Genomic DNA, 18,802 nt, shown 5'->3' on the forward strand with positions numbered 1-18,802 from the left:
TCTTCTTCTCCTTCTCTCTTTGCACATTTTCACGATCATCCCAGAAGGAGGGTGATTGTTTTTAACCCCTATATATTTCTTCTCAGAACGTGACTAATACGAGTGCCGAATGTGTCTGAAATGATTCCAGGCGTTTAGGATGAGCTCTTTACCTTTTGCCCTGCCCATTTAATCACGTATCGAATACTTTAAACACGCAGTTATTTCACACGTATTTGTACTTATTTTCACCTGTATCTCTAGCGAATTTCATCGTGCATTCTCACACAGGTCTAATTTTATGACATTGAATCTCTTGAACTAAGTGTTGCACAATGAAATAATGTTTCAAGTACACCCATTGGTATATGTGGCCACTATATGCTAAATATGTCGTGCTTAGAGTTCATAGTAAAGAATTAATAAATTAAAACGAGACACATGATGCTGCAGTTTTTGACGCATCTCAGTATTTGAAGTCATATCTCGTGAACTATCTGTAGCAACATTCAACGTGAGTATTATCTACGGAATGTTTCCCCAATAGAGAATAGTAAAGAAGTAATAAATTAAAAGCCATGCTGCATGCGGCAGTTTTAGTGCGTGGATAACGAAGATGTACGAAGTGATGAACTTTATTTCTTTTCATTATATTGTGGGGGTTGTCAGGGGGAATAACCTCGTACAGGTTTGAAATTATATGTCAAGTGTGCTGCAAGTCAGTAAGGGCTGTCATCCACAAACACTGGATGAGTAAAGTATGGGTATTTGGGCGTCTTGGGCTACTCCCACCCCAAATTGGCTATCTGGTTCTTACCCCCCACAGCCATTCTTTCCAGATGTGTTCCAAGTTGAGCTGAAATCGGTCGAGTGGTTTAGGAAGAGCTGTCCAACATACATACAAACATATACAAACACAAGCGCACACACACACACACACACACACACACACACACACACATATATATATATATATATATATATATATATATATATATATATATATATATTGGAATATTTGTTGCTATCAATTTCCTCAGTCCATGCAAGGAATGCTGTTAAACATTGATCTTTCTGAAAAATTGAATGTTCGCGATCAGCTGTGCAAATTTATTATTTATTTTCTACCGGTTTTGGTCGTAGCTACCGTTTTGACAGGAAGAGAAAAGGCTATACATTAGGTGGATCTGCAATTCAACTGTTAACCATCAGAGTCTCAAAATACTTGCAGAACCACGTTATAACGTGCCACGATTTCGATACTAGCAGAAAACTGACTTCACTATGATTAAAGAGAACTATCATGTAGGCAGTAGCTATTAAAAACATTTGTCAGCATAAGTTACTGAAATATGTTTGAAATTCTCATTAAGCAGGTATAAGCTTTAGCGAAAGACGAATGATATACATTGAGTACAAGGAAGAAGAGAGAACAATAAGAATGGAAGAGCAAGAGAGACACTATCGAATTAATAATGTTATGATGCAGGAGTCCAGTTTTCATCTCTACTGCTCAATATCTACATCTATGAAGCAGTGACGGAAATAAAAGAAAGATTTAGGAGTGGGATTAAAATTCAGGGTGAACGAAATGGATGATACGTAAGTTCCGCTGATGACAAGAATTTCGGAACGTGTTCAGTAGTATGGTCTGATGGACACAGAATATGAACTTTGAGTAACCCCGAAGAAAGACGAACAGTAGCGAAGGACAGTTGATACGAGATTAGTGACAAACGTAAAATTGTGGAACACGTTAGTCGTAGTGAAGTAATTCTGCTATTTTATGGAAGCAAGATAACGCATAACGGACGAAGGAAGAACGATACAAGAAGCAGACTAGTAGAGCCAAATGAGTATTCCTCGCTAAATTCCTGTAAAACCCACTAGTATCAAATGTGGCTTAATTTGAGGAAGAAATTCTGAGAATATACATCTGGCGCTCGGCAGATCTCTAACTAGATTAGCCTGCTCTTATGGCAGAAAGTTTATTTCTCCCTCCTCCATTGAAATCCGTGCACCAAACTTGAAGTAATTGTTTAGTTTTTTCAGACATTTAGCAGATTTTATGATACTGTAAGTTTGTTTAATAAAAGCGAAGATTTATTAAAAAGATATCATTAAATGAACTATTTGATGAAAATATGGTATACAACGAATGAAATGTACCAGTATCGTAAATAAATTACAAATTGTAAAAACTTTCTAAGTAATTGGAAATAATACAAATTCCATGTTCTTATTGTTTATAGCAGCTGCTGTGCATTGGTTTTAGTACGATGTATGAATAGAACAAATTTGTTTTCTCCTCATAAGTCAGTAATAGTGCAGAAATTATTAATTGGAATAAAATGTAAATGGCTGTAATTACGAGATGAGAAAATACCCCTTTCCAGGAATTTTGTACAGAAAAATAGATTGTTCTTAATGTTTTTCAGAAATTTACAGTTTTCAGAGAATTGTATTTGAAAAATTTGAGCTCTAGTTACATATTGGATGTGTAGCGGAATCGGTAGTGTAGTATATTAATAATCTAGTTCAGTTCATCGATCGCTGGTTCAAGCCTCGCCGCAGTCATGATTTTTTTGGTTCAATTTGAAATACCTGCGTCTCGTAATTGTAAAATTCATCATCACTTTTTATGAAAAATGCACGTGTTCTTGTTTCTAATTACATATTGCAAGAAATTCCTTTTTCATTTCAAATATAAATTCTTAATTATCTTTATTTTATGAAATATTGTTAATAGAGCTTGCTTAAATTAAGAAAACACAACAGTTTAATTTTTAGGGCAAAAATGAAAAACAAAATACTGTTAATTTGGAATGAGCCCAATTTTTTGTACCACAGATGCAGTCTCACACGAAACAGAGTGATACGTATAGTAGAAACATGAAAAACAATCATTTTCATAGCATCGAGCATACCATATAAACGTTGCTTTTTGTATTTGCCACTGTACGAACCCAACAGAACTGATCTGGAGCCAAGTTAAGGCATTTGGTCCGAGAAATAACAAGATCGTTAAGCTGCCAGACCTACTGGAACTAAGGTACCTACGCAGCTTTTTCACATGTCGGTGCCGAACGCAGGCTGGATATAGAGCGGCACGTCATACGAGGCGCGGAGAAAATCCGGTGCCTGGGTGGCTTCACTGCTTCTGTTGTTGATCGAAACGTAGCGGATGGCAGTTCTAGAACTGAAAAGTATGTCTTGGATTCGGATAAGGAAGGATCTTTAAGCTTAGCAGACGACTGACTGTAATCAATACCTTCAGTGGCTTCAGCACTCAACAGTACGGGGAAATCCCTGCAGCACGCGTTTCCGTCAGACACAGCTTTCTCAGAAAAGTGACCCTGTGGTTACATTAGGAAATTTCATCACCCTTGTTTATAATTAGAATACTATGGTAGGTAAGCAGTCACCTAAGAAGCGTCCGATTGTGCTGTAGATTTGCCAAATATTATTTCATTTTCTTCAAAAATTAAACGACATTCGAAGCTCTGTTGTTTCTTTGCTCGTCTCTTTTTGCGTCTGAACTGCAACTGCGCACGTCACAGCGGGTTAGTTGGACCAGCTGCCTGGCCTGTGCTGTCCAACTATAATGCGCAGTTAAAGATAGAGCCCACACTATCGCTCAGTCTACGTGCGTATAATACAGCATAAAGTATATCCTTATGATCGTACTCCACTGTACGGGACACAGCTTGGCTTCTGCTCCACGTGAAACGAAATCCAAAGACATTCAAGCAAACGCGGAAGAATACATGGCGTAATTTTTATGTCAGGTTTATTCTAATGATGACCAGAGTGTAGTCGTTTTCTGTACTATGCTACTGGTAGGAAACCACACTGCCGGAATGACATTGTGACAACAGCATACGTTTATAGTCACAGCTCGATGGGCGTTGACCAATGACAGTTCCTCTGACTGCGTGCCATGTGTTCCTTGTGTGCTGCAAGATGTCACTGACTCAGCGTACTGTAAGCTGGAATTCACGTTAGGAACAAGCTGAGATGGTGTTTGTGTATGGACAAGCAGATGGAAACGGCACCACGGCTATACCAAAAGAAGCACCCTCACATACATCAACCACGTCACACAATTTTTCAAGCCCTTTTTGGGCGTTTGTAACATCGCGGGTGCTTTAAGACAGACGAACGTGCAAGGAGATGGTGGACTGTTCGTGCACTTTATTTGGAGGACCAGGATCTACAGGATATTGTGACAAACCCTAGTACAAGCTCTAGGCAAGTGGCCCGTCAAGTTGATGCAAGCCAAAGCACGATTATCTGTACTTGCGTGACTACTATCCTTATGATCTTCAACATCTACATTTACAATTATACTCCGCAAGCCATCCAACGGTGTGTGGTGGAGGGCACTTTACGTACCACTGTCATTATCTCCCTTTCCTGTTCCAGTCACGTATGGTTCGCGGGAAGAACGACTGCCGAAAAGCCTCCGTGCGCGCTCGAATCTCTCTAATTTTACATTCGTGATCTCCTCGTGAGGTATAAGTAGGGGAAAGCGATATATTCGATACCTCATCCAGAAACACACCTTCTCGAAACCTGGACAGCAAGCTACACCGTGATGCAGAGCGCCTCTTGCAGAGTATGCCACTTGAGTCTGCTAAACATCTCCGTAACGATATCACGCTCACCAGATAACCCTGTGACGAAACGTGCCGCTCTTCTTTGGATCTTCTCTATCTGCTCTGTCAACCCGACCTGGTACGGATCCCATACTGATGAGCAATACTCAAGTATAGGTCCAACGAGTGTTTTGTAAGCCACCTCCTTTGTTGATGGACTACATTTTCTAAGGACTCTCCCAATGAATCTCAACCTGGCACCCGCCTTACCAACAATTAATTTTATATGATCATTCCACTGCAAGTCGTTACGTACACATACTCCCAGATATATTACAGAAGTAACAGCTACTAGTGTGTGTTCCGCTATCATATAATCATACAATAAAGGATCCTTCTTTCTATGTATTCGCAATACATTACATTTGTCTATGTTAAAGTCTATGTTAAGGGTCAGTTGCCACTCCCTGCAACAAGTGCCTATCTGCTGCAGATCTTCCTGCATTTCGCTGCAATTTTCTAATGCTGCAACTTCTCTGTATACTACAGCATCATCCGCGAAAAGCCGCATGGAACTTCCGACACTATCTACTAGGTCATTTATATATACTGTGAAAATCAATTGTCCCACAACACTCCCCTGTGTCACGCCAGAGGTTACTTTAACGTCTGTAGACGTCTTTCCATTGCTAAAAACTCTTCAATCCAGTCAAACAGCTGGTCTGATATTCCGTAGCCTCTTACTTTGTTTATCAGGCGACAGTGCGGAACTCTATTGAACGCCTTCAGTGCTTTGGAGATGACGTTGAACATCTGTTGTGACGTCGGTGCGATACACCTCTGTACTTTGTCTGGGGACGATTTGTTGTCGTCGCACACTCACAGTCTATTTCTGGACACATGTTCATAGAAGCTATCTTCCTCCATTTCCAATCAGGAATCCATTCCTGCAGTTTGTCAGTTTTACCTGTGTTCAGTCTGTAGGTGTGGTGTGTGTTCTGTCGGAAATATCCGACAGGACACATACCCCACATACACAAAAGATTTCTGTGGGCAACCAGGTTTCGTTTCCGCGACTTTTAGTTTTCTAGCTGAGCGCTTTATCACTAGAATACCAAGACCTAGCACCAACGAAAAGACTGAAGACTTTTAAAAAAAAAGAAAAAACACGTCGTAGAATGTCAATCGCGACTGTGCAAAGATCGATCTTTCATCAGCGGCTTGTTCCGAATCGTTAGCTACGACGTGTGGCGCGCTGTCAGCGCCAGAGCGTTTGTGTGTGGTGACGTGTGACTTGTGGGGAGAGAGGGTTGACGCCCCGCGCCGACGCCAGCTTGCAAGCAGTGGCAGCCCCAACATCTCCCTGGCGCCGCTCTCCACTCCTCTCCTCTCCTCGCGCATTCAACATGCGGTCTCCCTGGCGAACCCTTACAGCCCCCTACGGCAGCTCTCGGAATAACGAGAGCACCGCCCTGCCTCCCAGCTGTCGCCGAGCTCACGCTGTGGGGGCACACGTTGCCTACTCCGAGCACGCACCTACACTTTAAAAAATAATTTTGTGGCCGAAAAACCTCTACAATTTAACAGAAACGGCGTCAGGATGTCTTACAGTTGTTGAGACGAAATTATGGCAAAATCAAGACTTCTATACCATCTGTAAGTTTTGAATAATGGCATCACAACCCCAAAATATAACACAACCATAATTTCAAAATGAGCGAAACTGGATGGAAGATGCACGGATTTTGGGAAATGGAGCGACACTCAACAGCCCGACAGGAATACAGCATTGCTGAACAGATACACCGCACCGCTCTACCACATCAGTGTTACTGCTCGTTAACGTCTAATGAATACAGTTTGACACCTTACAAAGTACACATCTGGCCATGTATACTACCTGAGAAACTGCCCAAGCTCATGTCAAGTTATGCATACACAAAAGCAATCACGTTAAACAACCAACTTTCACAAAGACAAAAACTCTTTCAGAGTTAAAAATGTAATAAAATGATTTATCCACTTAAAAAAATTAAAGTTGAAATTATCTTTGAACAGATGAGCTTAAAACGAAATCATTTACTTTGACCGTACTGCAGAACGTTCAGTAAGGACGATCGTTATTAACAGGTGTAATGTAATAAAATAAAATAAATTATTTGTTTTGTGACTATTAGTGTAATGTAATAAGTCTGTTCGATGTACACTACTATAGTACGTAACTTAATGTCGTGGTTTCGTCTCGATTCCCCAATATAACAAGAGCAGCATCTACAAATGAAATCCTGTAATGGAACTGGAATCCTGTGACCAGACCTTTTCTGCCTGGGACGTTATCTCGTTATATAAAGAAAATCTGTAAAAAAATTGTTAAATTATTAGCAGCTGCCTCCGGTCTCGTGGGATCTGAAATAAAGTTAATTGTCCTAACCGACGGCACGTCTCGTAGATGAGCTAAAAGAAAAAATGTTAAAGATTTTTCCAAGATGGCGCATAACGATTAAAATTCTTTGTTAAAGCCCATTTCTACTTAAGATAATAAAGGTATCACATTCACAATAGATTGACCACATACACAAATTCTTTTGACAAAATAACGATTTTATTTTTCGGGTTTTAAGTACAACTTACATTATCAGCTGGTACAGCAAGATGAGCTTTACACAAGAACGTCCTGTTAGGTCCAAATCCAAGCAGATAAGATAAGTGAATGACAAATGAAAGATAGTTCATGCATAGAAGCGCAAGAGTCCATGGAATAACATTTCCATTGTAGTTCTACCTCTTCTTCTTTGGCGTACATGTCGATTATTTATAAAATTTATCGTAATATTTAGTTTACTGTTTTTGTTAAACCCAAGCCCACCCAGGAGAAACAGTACACAGGCTTGTGCCCAATGACAAATTTCTTATACGTGGGACATTCAGTAAGGAACGCAACACATGTTTTTCCTCGGCCAGCATCAGATTAAGAAGAGCGGACTTTGTTGTGGGACATCGTCGAATATTCCCACTTCAGCCCCTATACATTATCAAGTTCCAGTCGCTGGCAGCGCTATACGTGGCCTTCAAAATGGCGTGCGTAACGGAGGTACGTTCCAAGCTGAGCTTTCATTGGGGTTCTTTTGGCTGAAAACCAGGGTATCACAGATCTCATAGGTGCCTGCATAATGTCTACGGAGATGGTGAGTCGTTAGGCGAGGCGCCTGTCATCGTAACAAGGTCACGCAAAGCTGTCTGATCTCCATGTGCCGGACAGCCGCACACAGATGTGATCCCTACAATGTAGTAACGTGCGGACACTGTCATTCGAGGTGTTCGCGCGGACGCACTCGTCCAGCACTTGGAGTAATCAACGGTTTCTGTCTGCTGGGTTTCTCACCGCCCAACAGAAGATCGTAAGGAGCAACGAAAGTGTGCAATTGCTTGCGCACTATGAGGTTGATCGGTACTATTTTCGTCGTGTATCGTCCCAGGCTATGAAACATGGCTTATCACTTCGAATCAGAAACAAAACGGTAATTCATGGAGTGGTGCCACATCACCTCTCCTCCGAAGAGGAAGTCCAGAGTCACACCCTCAGTCGAAAGTCAAGGTTATAGTCTTCTGAGACTCTGAATTGGTTATTCTGTTTGATGTCCTCCCTCGTGGTGCAACCATCAACTCTGACGTGCATTGTGCTACTCTACTGAAATTCAGGAAACGGCTTCAGCGCATTCGTCGTCACAAAATTACAAACGAACTTCCCCTTCTCCGTGTCAATGCAAGGCCTGACCCAAGTCGCATCCGAGAGGAGCTCAAAAAACTTCAGTGGACTCTTTTTCCTAGTCCACTCTACAGCCCGGATTTCGCACCTACCGACGTCATCTATTTGGCCCAGTGAAGGGTGCACTCCACGAGGAGCAGTACGTGAGTGATGGGGAGGTTACTGGTGCAGCGAGACGTTGACTCCAACACCGACCAATAGACTGATAACTTGTGGGCACACAGACGCTTCCAGTAAGATGGCCTAAGGCCGTAGTATTCAACGGATATTATGTTGAAAAAAAATGGTTTTGTAGCCAAAAAAGTTGGGAATAATACGGTCATTGGAATTATAAATAAAATCTCACAAAAATGTGTTGTATTGCTTATTGAACACCCCGTACATATGCTTTCTACCTTTGGCATTAACGTAAGCAAAAAAAAAAATCTTAAAATTCTTTAACTTCTTAATATCCACCCTCTCGTTTTGACCGGTCACGTTCACAACAGTCCTAGTATCGTTTCTGCCTAGGTTTAACATTAAGGAGGTGTATTAGTAAGAAAGATCCAAAGTTCGGAGAAGCTCTTCTTACTCCCAGTTTCTTTATTACTAGATTGAGTGCACCAATTCTTTGGCGAATAGGTTACACTTATAGCGAAAAATTTCCGTAATACAGTTGAGTTATGTTCTCGGACATAAACACTTCCTACTGGTGTGATGCAACATCGATACACCTTGCTTTAAAGTGTTTTGAAGATCCACAACGTTAACGTACCGTTCCTTTAAACAAGGAAGTCGTCTGCAAATTCCAGTGTCCATCATTTTGAGGGAAGCATTCCAAACCTATGCACCATAATCTAGGCCTGTGACGCTGCTACCAACGAACAACGCTCCCGTCATATTACTGTCCGCTTCGCCTCCAGTCACAGGGTCCACACACTGCCAACTGTGTGCGCAGAGGGACGGGCGTTGGTGACCACAGTTATTCACTTCTTACTATGTGTCTCACCCCGCCACTGTAATCCCCCCCTCTACTTTGTCCAGCGACTATACGCTGAAGAAACCGGTGTAGACATGCGTTTTCAAATACAATGTAAATAGGCAGAATACGGTGCTGCGGTCAGTAATGCCTATAGAAGACGACAAGAGTCTGGCGTAGTTGTTAGATCGGTTACAGCTGCTATAGTTGCAAGTTATCAAGATTTAAGTGAATTTGAACGTGGTGTTGCAGTCGGAGCACGAGGGACGGGACACACCATCTCCGAGATAGCGATGAAGTTGGGATTTCCCAGTACGACAGTTTCGCGAGTGAACTGTGAATATGAGGAATCCGGTAAAACATAAAATCTGCGACGTCTCTGGGGCCGGAAAACAACCCTGCAAGAAGGAGACCAGCAACGACTGAAAATAGCTCAACGTGACAGAAGTGCAACCCCTCCGCAAATTGCTGCAGATTTCAATGCTAGGCCATCAACAAGTGTCAGCGTACGAACCATTCAACGAAACATCATCGATGCGGGCTTTCGGAGCCTGAGGCCCACTCGTGTACCCTAGATGACTGCACGACACAAGGCTTTAAACCTCGCCTGGGCTCGTCAACACCGATATGGACCTATTGATGACTGGTAACATGATGCCTGGTCGGCTGGCTCTCGTTTCAAATTGTATCTAGCGATTGGACGTGTACGGGTATGGAGACTTCATTAATCCATGGACCTTGCATGTCAGCAGGGGACTGTTCGAGCTGGTTGGGGCTCTGTAATGGTGTGGGGCTTGTGAAGTTGGAGTGATATGGGACCCCTGATACGTCTACACAAGACTGACAGGTGACACGTTCGTGAACACTCTGTCTGATCAGATGCATCCATTCATGTCCATTGTGCACTCCGATGGACTTGGACAATTCCAGCAGCACAATGCGACACCTCACAAGTCCAGAACTGCTACAGAATGGTTCCAGAAACACTCTTCTGAATGTAAACAATTCCGCTGGCGCCGGCCGCGGTGGTCTCGCGGTTCTAGGCGCAGAGTCCGCAACCGTGCGACTACTACGGTCGCAGGTTCGAATCCTGCCTCGGGCATGGATTTGTGTGATGTCGTTAGGTTAGTTAGGTTTAGGTAGTTCTAAGTTCTAGGGGACTGATGACCACAGCAGTTGAGTCCCATAGTGCTCAGAGCCATTTGAACCAATTCCGCTGGCCACCAAACTCGCCAATCATTGTTAAGTGTATCTGTTCAGAAGAGAACTTCACCCCCTTGTACTCTTACGGATTTATTGACAGCCCTGTTGAATTCATGATGTCAGTCCCCTCCAGCACTACTTCAGATATTCGTCGAACCCAAGCAACGTCGTCTTGCGGCACTCGGGCGTGTTCGCGGGGGCTCTACACCATATTAGGTAGGTGTACCAATTTCTTTGGCTCTTCAGTGGATACACACATCGCATAGTTAACGTCTATCATAAGAGCCGAATGGCATCTCAGTCCTAAAGTATTGTAATCTGTAATGTGACTCGGCTCAACAATGACATCACCCTTTACCTATTGGCGAAAATATAAGAATAATAAATATTGAATCTAGAGGACAACCTTGCGAATCTGGGGATTTTGTGCGGCGACAAATTAAAATCTAAAATAACAGTCACTAAGGAAATAAGTAATTAAATTACACAAACCAAAACAAAGCGCATTACAACGGTTGGAACAAAAGATCTGACAATGAAGAGAAAATTAGGACGAACCAACCTAGAACCAGTGTCGTAAGATTCGCTTGGCTTACGTAGTCCTTACACATCCTCCATACAGTTCGCGACCTCTCCCCAAGCGATTTGCATATTTCTGGAGCACTAAAGAAACATATGCGTGGCCTTCGATTTCCTTGGAACGAAGAGGCGCACGCTTGGTTACAGACAGACATAGGATTACAGGCAACTGCAAACATTTTTCCAGGAAGGCGTTGACCTTTATTTCACTGTGAGATAAATGTATTAACTATTATAGCGATTACTCTCGAACTGATGAATACTTTACTTACTTTCTATACGTCTGCCTCGTTTGCGTTCATGTACCCTTTATGACATCTGATATCAGACATGAAATGGCACACACTAATTCGGTCCTGGTGGTGATGATTTACTTTATTTTGTCGCTCTGGGGCGCTTTGTCCACCTGCATCTAAACGTTGGTACGCCAAGGTACATTAATTTCTGTTATTAATATTGCTTTCCTTAAGCTTTACGTTAAGGGATTCAGTCTTCATCTGCAGTTAAACTTCTACAGATTTCACAATTCTTGAAGTGTCAGCTTTGTGTATGGTAACCATTGTTTAAGCGCGTTACTAGTAAAACCAAAGAGAATTGACAAAAATATGTAGATGAACCTGCCGCGCCAAAATCGAATAAGATGTCACGTTTTCGACGACCACCTCCGTCACCGTCGTCAGGAAGTGACTGTCGTGCACTTGTCTAGCGTCGAGGTCAACTTTGCGTTCTCCTATGGAAAACAATGCCTCATTCGAATTACTCGCTGAAAAAGATAGCTCGACTGTGACGCTGAATGGACTATATTCTAAAGAATATGAAGCGTTGCGGCTTATGCAAGCTCAGTACTGATCCTATCAGACAAAATCTCTTTAAATGTAGCTCCTTATCATAGGAGACATTTAAATTTTTTATCGTTTTTCATTACTCCTTACACCACACAGTCTTCGCAAAATATAGTAACATATGTTCTTCACCCTACTGTTAGCAAAATGGTTCCCCCTTCGTCTAATTCCATATTTTCTATTTTCGTTAATCATTACGGATGTATAGTGTTCATCTATGCTTGCGACATTCAGTTTTCATCTGAAAATAGTCTGAGTGGCCGAAAGCCGGTTCGTGAGAAAATAAATATAATTTTGCTCAACATTAGGAAGTGTTTTCCTCTTCAATACCATTATCGTTTTCTGCATGTACCGACGGAAAATTAAACGGATATATTTTGTATAAATAAAACAACTAAATATTTTATGTTCACAATTTTACAGCGGGTCCCCGTAAACCTCTTATTTATTATCAATTACAAATGCCGCAATCAAATGCAGTTATTCTGTAATTAAAATATTAATTATCGTTCGAACGTGGGGCCTTTACTACACTGCTCACTACACAAAATGGCGTCCGTCGAGGGGTATAACAGCATAGTATTAGCAATTTTTATTTGTACTGTGAATTAATATTTTCCTCTTCTATTCCAGGATATTGTGGGCCTGTAAACCTCTGTGCCAGGTGTTATTAATTTATTTCACCTGGACCATCTCTGCGGGAACGATACATGTGGGACTGAAAAATGTTCATCACTTGCACGCTGTAAGGTCAAGCAATGTGTTTTCAGTACCTAAGAAACAATTAGCCAGAAGCCTATTGTTTTTGGAATGTTGCGACAGCCTTTGATCGGATTTGTTGAAGAGTTTAATAAGCAAGTATTGCGACCCTAAGCTACTTAGGCAAATCACGGAAAACCTAAAGGTCGATGGGCGGACGGGATTTAAACCGTCGTCCTCTCCAATTCAAGTCCAATCTGCTGACCCATATAATCCAAGTTTAAATTGACAATTATGGTTAAGAGATGTGCTTATCAGTATCGAATTTTTCAATATGTCCGCCTCCGTAGCGTAGCGGTAGCGTTACCGCGTATCACGCAGGAGCCCGGGTTCGATTCCCTGCAGGGGACTGGGTGTTGTGTGTCCTTCATCATTGAGTTGTATGTCGCTGAAGTGGCGTGATCTAAATAGCACTTGCAATACGGTGGCAGAACTGCCCCGAATGGGGCCTGCCGGCCAACAATGCAATACGATCATCTCATTTCATTTTATTTTCCAATATAAATATCTGTTCTACAAAAATACATTAAAAATATACAATATCAAAAATGACTGCTACTGATCAGAAGGTATTATTCAGCAGCGACTTGGGGAAAATAGTCCAAGAAATTTCTTTACTGCACAATTCCCTCCAAATGACAACCCATGCAGCACATAAAGATGGAAGATGAGGGATAATCTTCCCGTTGCCGTCATCGAGTTTGCCAGACGAGGAGAACAAGCTCGAATTGTGAAAGATGAGTAAGAAAATCAGTCGTCTCCTTTGCACTGGAATCGCAAGTAGTTTTTTTTCGTTTCGGCACATACATCTTAGTAACAGTATCTCACGTGGAAGGTCTTATAATACCTCCGAACTTTGTTAATATGGAAGGACTTGTGAAAGACAACGAGTTTCAAAAGTTGGTCATGGTAATGGATCAACGCTTCTGTGTACCCAAATAATTTAAGTCATAATCAGTTCACACTTGCTGTTGTATCTGTACATGGATACATGGCCCGTCTGCCCCCTTCCTCCACACCCACACACACACACACACACATATATATATATATATATATATATATATATATATATATATATATATATATATATGCGCGGGCGCGTGCGTGAGTTTATCTCGCTCATCTTCACAGATGGAAGATAGTTAAAACGATGAATTTAACCGGATGCTGCTATTCAATACGTAAGTCGACGCTGCATTTTGCTATTTTACGCTTTTTGCATCGCTGTTCAAATATCAGAATTACGCCGGACTGACGATTCGTGTTGCAGAGTAACGAATGCTGTTCGTTTCTTGTAAATATGTCGTGACGTGTTTTGAGCACCTACACGAATTAACTCATCGGACAAAACGCAATTGCTCGCCGCACCGAGCATCCTGGCGTAAATGTGCAAAAGAAAGAAATAAAAAAAAGAATATTTATAAAGGGAATTTTGTTGATTTAAGGTCAGTATTGTTTGTAAATATTGCTAACATGGGACTGCTGGAATGCTGGAAACTGCGGCATCAAGGACGGTTGACTGACTGCAACGGAATATCGACGTGCGGAATAAATGAGTTTGCCTAGTGCGCTCTGTAGCGTCTAGGCGCTCAGTCCGGAACCGCGCGACTGCTACGGTCGCAGGTTCGAATCCTGCCTCGGGCATGGATGTTTGTGATGTCCTTAGGTTAGTTAGGTTTAAGTAGTTGTAAGTTGTAGGGGACTGATGACCACAGATGTTAAGTCCCACAGTGCTCAGAGCAATTGTAACCATTTTTGCTTTGTAACGTATATTTCAATTGACGAAGAACACAAATCTTTCAGGTGTACCAAATTTGAGGTAGAGAAACAGGGATTGAATACTTGATGAGGAACATGGTTTTATTACGTAACCACACACTAAATTTTTGTACTCGCTGTGACACAGCGTATACTATGGGAGACTGCTGTACATGGAAAAGAAGTAATTATACTGGTAAAAAGGTTCTCAGGAAGTTTTCGTCACTTCCTGAGATACTTCTGCACACTGATAAATCCGTTTTGGATTTCGTAGTGAAGTCAAAGGCTGGAACTGAGACAGTGAAAAACAAGTATGTAAATCCAACACTAAAAGAAAATTGTGAAAGTATGAGACCAAAGGAGGAAAAAAACATGTATTAAGAAACGAATGATTTAAAGAGATATGGATACAGATATATGATAGAGAGGTTGTATGGTTTTATATTACTGACACCAGAAGAAATTTCACGTCTTTTATGATCATATTTTGATTTTTTGTCATAAATAAAAATCGAATGATTTAAAGAGATATGGAGACAGATATATGATAGAGAGGTTGTATGGTTTTATATTACTGACACCAGAAGAAATTTCACGTCTTTTATGATCATATTTTGATTTTTGGTCATAAATTTTCCTACTTATTTGATGTGGTGTGCCACGATTTCCTCTTCTATACCAATTTCATCTCAGTCACTTACATCCAGCGGCCTGAATTATTTTTTGTATAGATCCTTCTCCTGCAGTCTTTGCCTCTAGAGTTGGTACCATGGAAGTTATTTCTCGGTGTCGTAACAAATCTCATATTGAGTCACTGTCTCAAGTTAGTGATTCCTAAATACTCCTTTCCTACCACATTTTGCAGTAATCTGTCTCATTCCCTTTCTTTCCTCGATTCATATAATTTTCAGGATTCCTATTATTCTGCAATCCGCCTAATTTCCCCTTCAATTTATATAATTGTCAGCATTCTTATGTAACATCTTGCCTCAATTACTTCGATTCCCTTCTTTTCCCGTTGTTTGACGGTCTATAATTTGCATTTGTACAACTCTGTGCTCCAGATTTTAAGAAATTTCTATGGATAATTTTGAAATTATTATACTCCTTTTGGAGAAGAATTTCCTGTTTGCCTATTCTTCTGAGTCGTCTTTGCTTTCTGCAACATTTGTTACATTTTTTCAAACTTCGTCTATTACGTGGTTCGCAGTTCTGATCCGAAGGTTGTTGCTAATCTTATTTCTGTTGCTTTTCGAGACTTCGTCTTCCTTATTTTTACTCTGTCCATATTCTGTGTTCAGTATACCATCCCATGAAACAGGTCACAAAATCTTCCTCACTTTCACATAGGATAATAACGCCATGAACGAATCTTATCACTGTTATCCTTTCACCTCGAATTGTAATCCAACTTTTGAGTCTTTCTGTTATTTCCATCACTGCTTCGTCGATATTAAGTTTGTACGGTAAATGCGGTAGACTACATGCTTGCGGCCGAGCGGTTGTAGACGCTACAGTCTGGAACCGCACGAGCGCTACGGCCGCAGGTTCGAATCCTGCCTCGGGCATGGATGTGTGTGATGTCCTTAGGTTAGTTAGGTTTAAGTAGTTCTAAGTTCTAGGGGACTGATGACCACAGCAGTTCAGTCCCATAGTGCTCAGAGCCATTTGAACACCCTTGCTTCACATCCTTGTTAATTCGAGTACATTTGTCTTGCTCCTCCATTTTTAGTGTTTACTTTTGATTCTTGTAGATATTATACACTACTGGCCATTAAAATTGCTACACCACCAAGATGACGTGCTACAGACGCGAAATTTAACCGACGTTAAGAAGATGCTGTGATATGCCTTTCAGAGCATTCACACAAAGTTGGAGCTGGTGGCGACACATACAACGTGCTGACATGACGAAAGTTGCCAACCCATTTCTCATACATAAACAGCAGATGACCGGCGTTGCCTGGTGAAACGTTGTTGTGATGCCTCGTGTAAAGAGGAGAAATGCGTACCATCACGTTTCCGATTTTGAGAAAGGTCGGATTGTAGCCTATCGCGATTGCGGTTTATCGTATCGCGACATTGCTGTTCGCGGTGGTCGAGATCCAATGACTGTTAGCAGAATATGGAATCGGTGGGTTCAGGAAGGTAATACAGAACTCCGGGCTGGATCCCAACGGCCTCGTACCACTAGCAGTCGAGATGACAGGCATCTTATCCGCATGGCTGTAACGGATCGTGCAGCCACGTCTCGATCCCTGAGTCAACAGATGGGGACGTTTGCAAGACAACAACCATCTGCACGAACAGATCGAAGACGTTTGCAGCAGCATGGACTGTCAGCTCGGAGACCATGGCTGCGGTTACCCTTGGCGTTGTGTCACAGACAGGAGCGCCTGCGATGGTGTACTCAACACGAATGGCAAAACATAATTTTTTCCTATGAATATAGGTTCTGTTTACAGCATCATGATGGTCGCGGTGAACGCACATTGGAAGCGTATATTCGACATCGCCATAGTGTCGTATCACCCGACGTGGTGGTATGGGGTGTCATTGGTTACACGTTTCGGTTGCCTCTTGTTCGCACTGACGGCCATTTGAACAGTGGACGTTACATTTCAGATGTGTTACGACCTGTGGGTCTACTCTTCATTCGATCCCTGCGAAACCCTACATTTCAGCAGGATAATGCACGATCGCATGTTGCAGGTCCTGTACGGGCCTTTCTGGATACAGAAAATGTTCGACTGCATCCCAGGCCAACACATTCTCCAGATCTCTCACCAATGGAAAACGTCTGGTCAATGGTGGCTGTGCAACTGGATCGTCACAAAACGCCAGTCTCTACTCTTGATGAACTGTGGGATCGTGTTGAAGCTGCATGGGCAGTTGTACCTGTACACGCCATCCAAGCTCTGACTCAATGTCCAGGCGGATCAAGGCCTTTATTACGGCCAGAGGTGGTTGTTCGGGGTACTGATTTCTCAGGATCTTTGCACCCAAATTGCGTGAAAATGTAATAACATGTCAGTTCAAGTACAATATGTTAGTCCAATGAATACCCGTTTATCATCTGCATTTCTTCTTGGTGTAGCAATTTTAATGGCCAGTAGTGTAATTTCCCAGAAAATAATTTGGAAACGCATCTGACCCATAATGTTTAAATAAATAGACACACACACACACACACACACACACACACACACACACACACACACACACACACACACACACACTTACATAATCATGTGCAACACAGCTATCGTTTGAACACTGAGATGTGAATATTGATTCATCAAGAAAGTGAACTGATGAAGTGGATTCTGCTTATTGCGTCCAGCAGTGCTAATGATGACCTTTCCCAGTTTTATTATCATTCACTTTTAGCATGAAAGAGTGAATGAGCCATTAAAATCAACACTTAAATTCTAAATGCCATTCCTATCTGATATCAAAGTAATGTGCGAGATGACTCCGTAGCTCATGAAGCAAGCACCTATCGTCGACACAGCACCAGTCGATTTATTACATAGTAGCATGGAAAGGGAAACTTCCTATTACTAATTTTTTTGTGACTGTAATTCAGGATGTACCCTTTTGACAAAACCGAGCGAGGTGGCGCAGTGGTTAGTCACTGGACTCGCATTCGGGAGGACGACGGTTCAATCCCGCGTCCGGCCATTCTGATTCAGGTTTTCCATGATTTCCCTAAATCGCTCCAGGCAAATGCCGGGATGGTTCCTTTCAAAGGGCACTGCCGACTTCCTTCCCCGTCCTTCCCTAATCCCCGGAACAACCAACCAAACTTTGACGAATTGGAACATTCAATGGCCATGATCAGAATGAACAAGTTCCAGCAACATGGCAGACATGTAACGTGGCTCTACATCATGCATGAGTAGCAAAGAAATGACTACGTTTGGACAGAAATGAGACAGATTCAGAAAGAAGTTCGTACATTGTGACGAGAATGTGCTGGTGCGCCACTTTGCATGGACCACACTTGTATTCGTTGCTGTAGTGGCACAGTCTCCAGCATGGTAGACAATATGTTAATGAGAAAGTCCAGGTAATGGGCTCCAGTTAACGTTTGTGGTAGGACATATGGCTCTATTAATCCGTCGCAAAGTAATCCTGCCCATACGTTGATTGAGAATCGGTGTCGATGCTTTCTTTCCTGTATTGCTTGTGAATTAACATCTGCTCATACATGCTGGTTGAGGAAATTCAGCACTACCTCTTGTGCTCCTTATCTTATTGATAAATAAAATCTTGGGTGTGAATAGTGCGTCCGTAGCACACTTTTGAAAAAGACACTGATAGACCCGTCGTGTGCGATGATGATTCTGTTGCC

Source organism: Schistocerca gregaria, chromosome 5, assembly GCF_023897955.1.
Source record: "Schistocerca gregaria isolate iqSchGreg1 chromosome 5, iqSchGreg1.2, whole genome shotgun sequence".
In the NCBI taxonomy this organism is placed as follows: domain Eukaryota; kingdom Metazoa; phylum Arthropoda; class Insecta; order Orthoptera; family Acrididae; genus Schistocerca; species Schistocerca gregaria.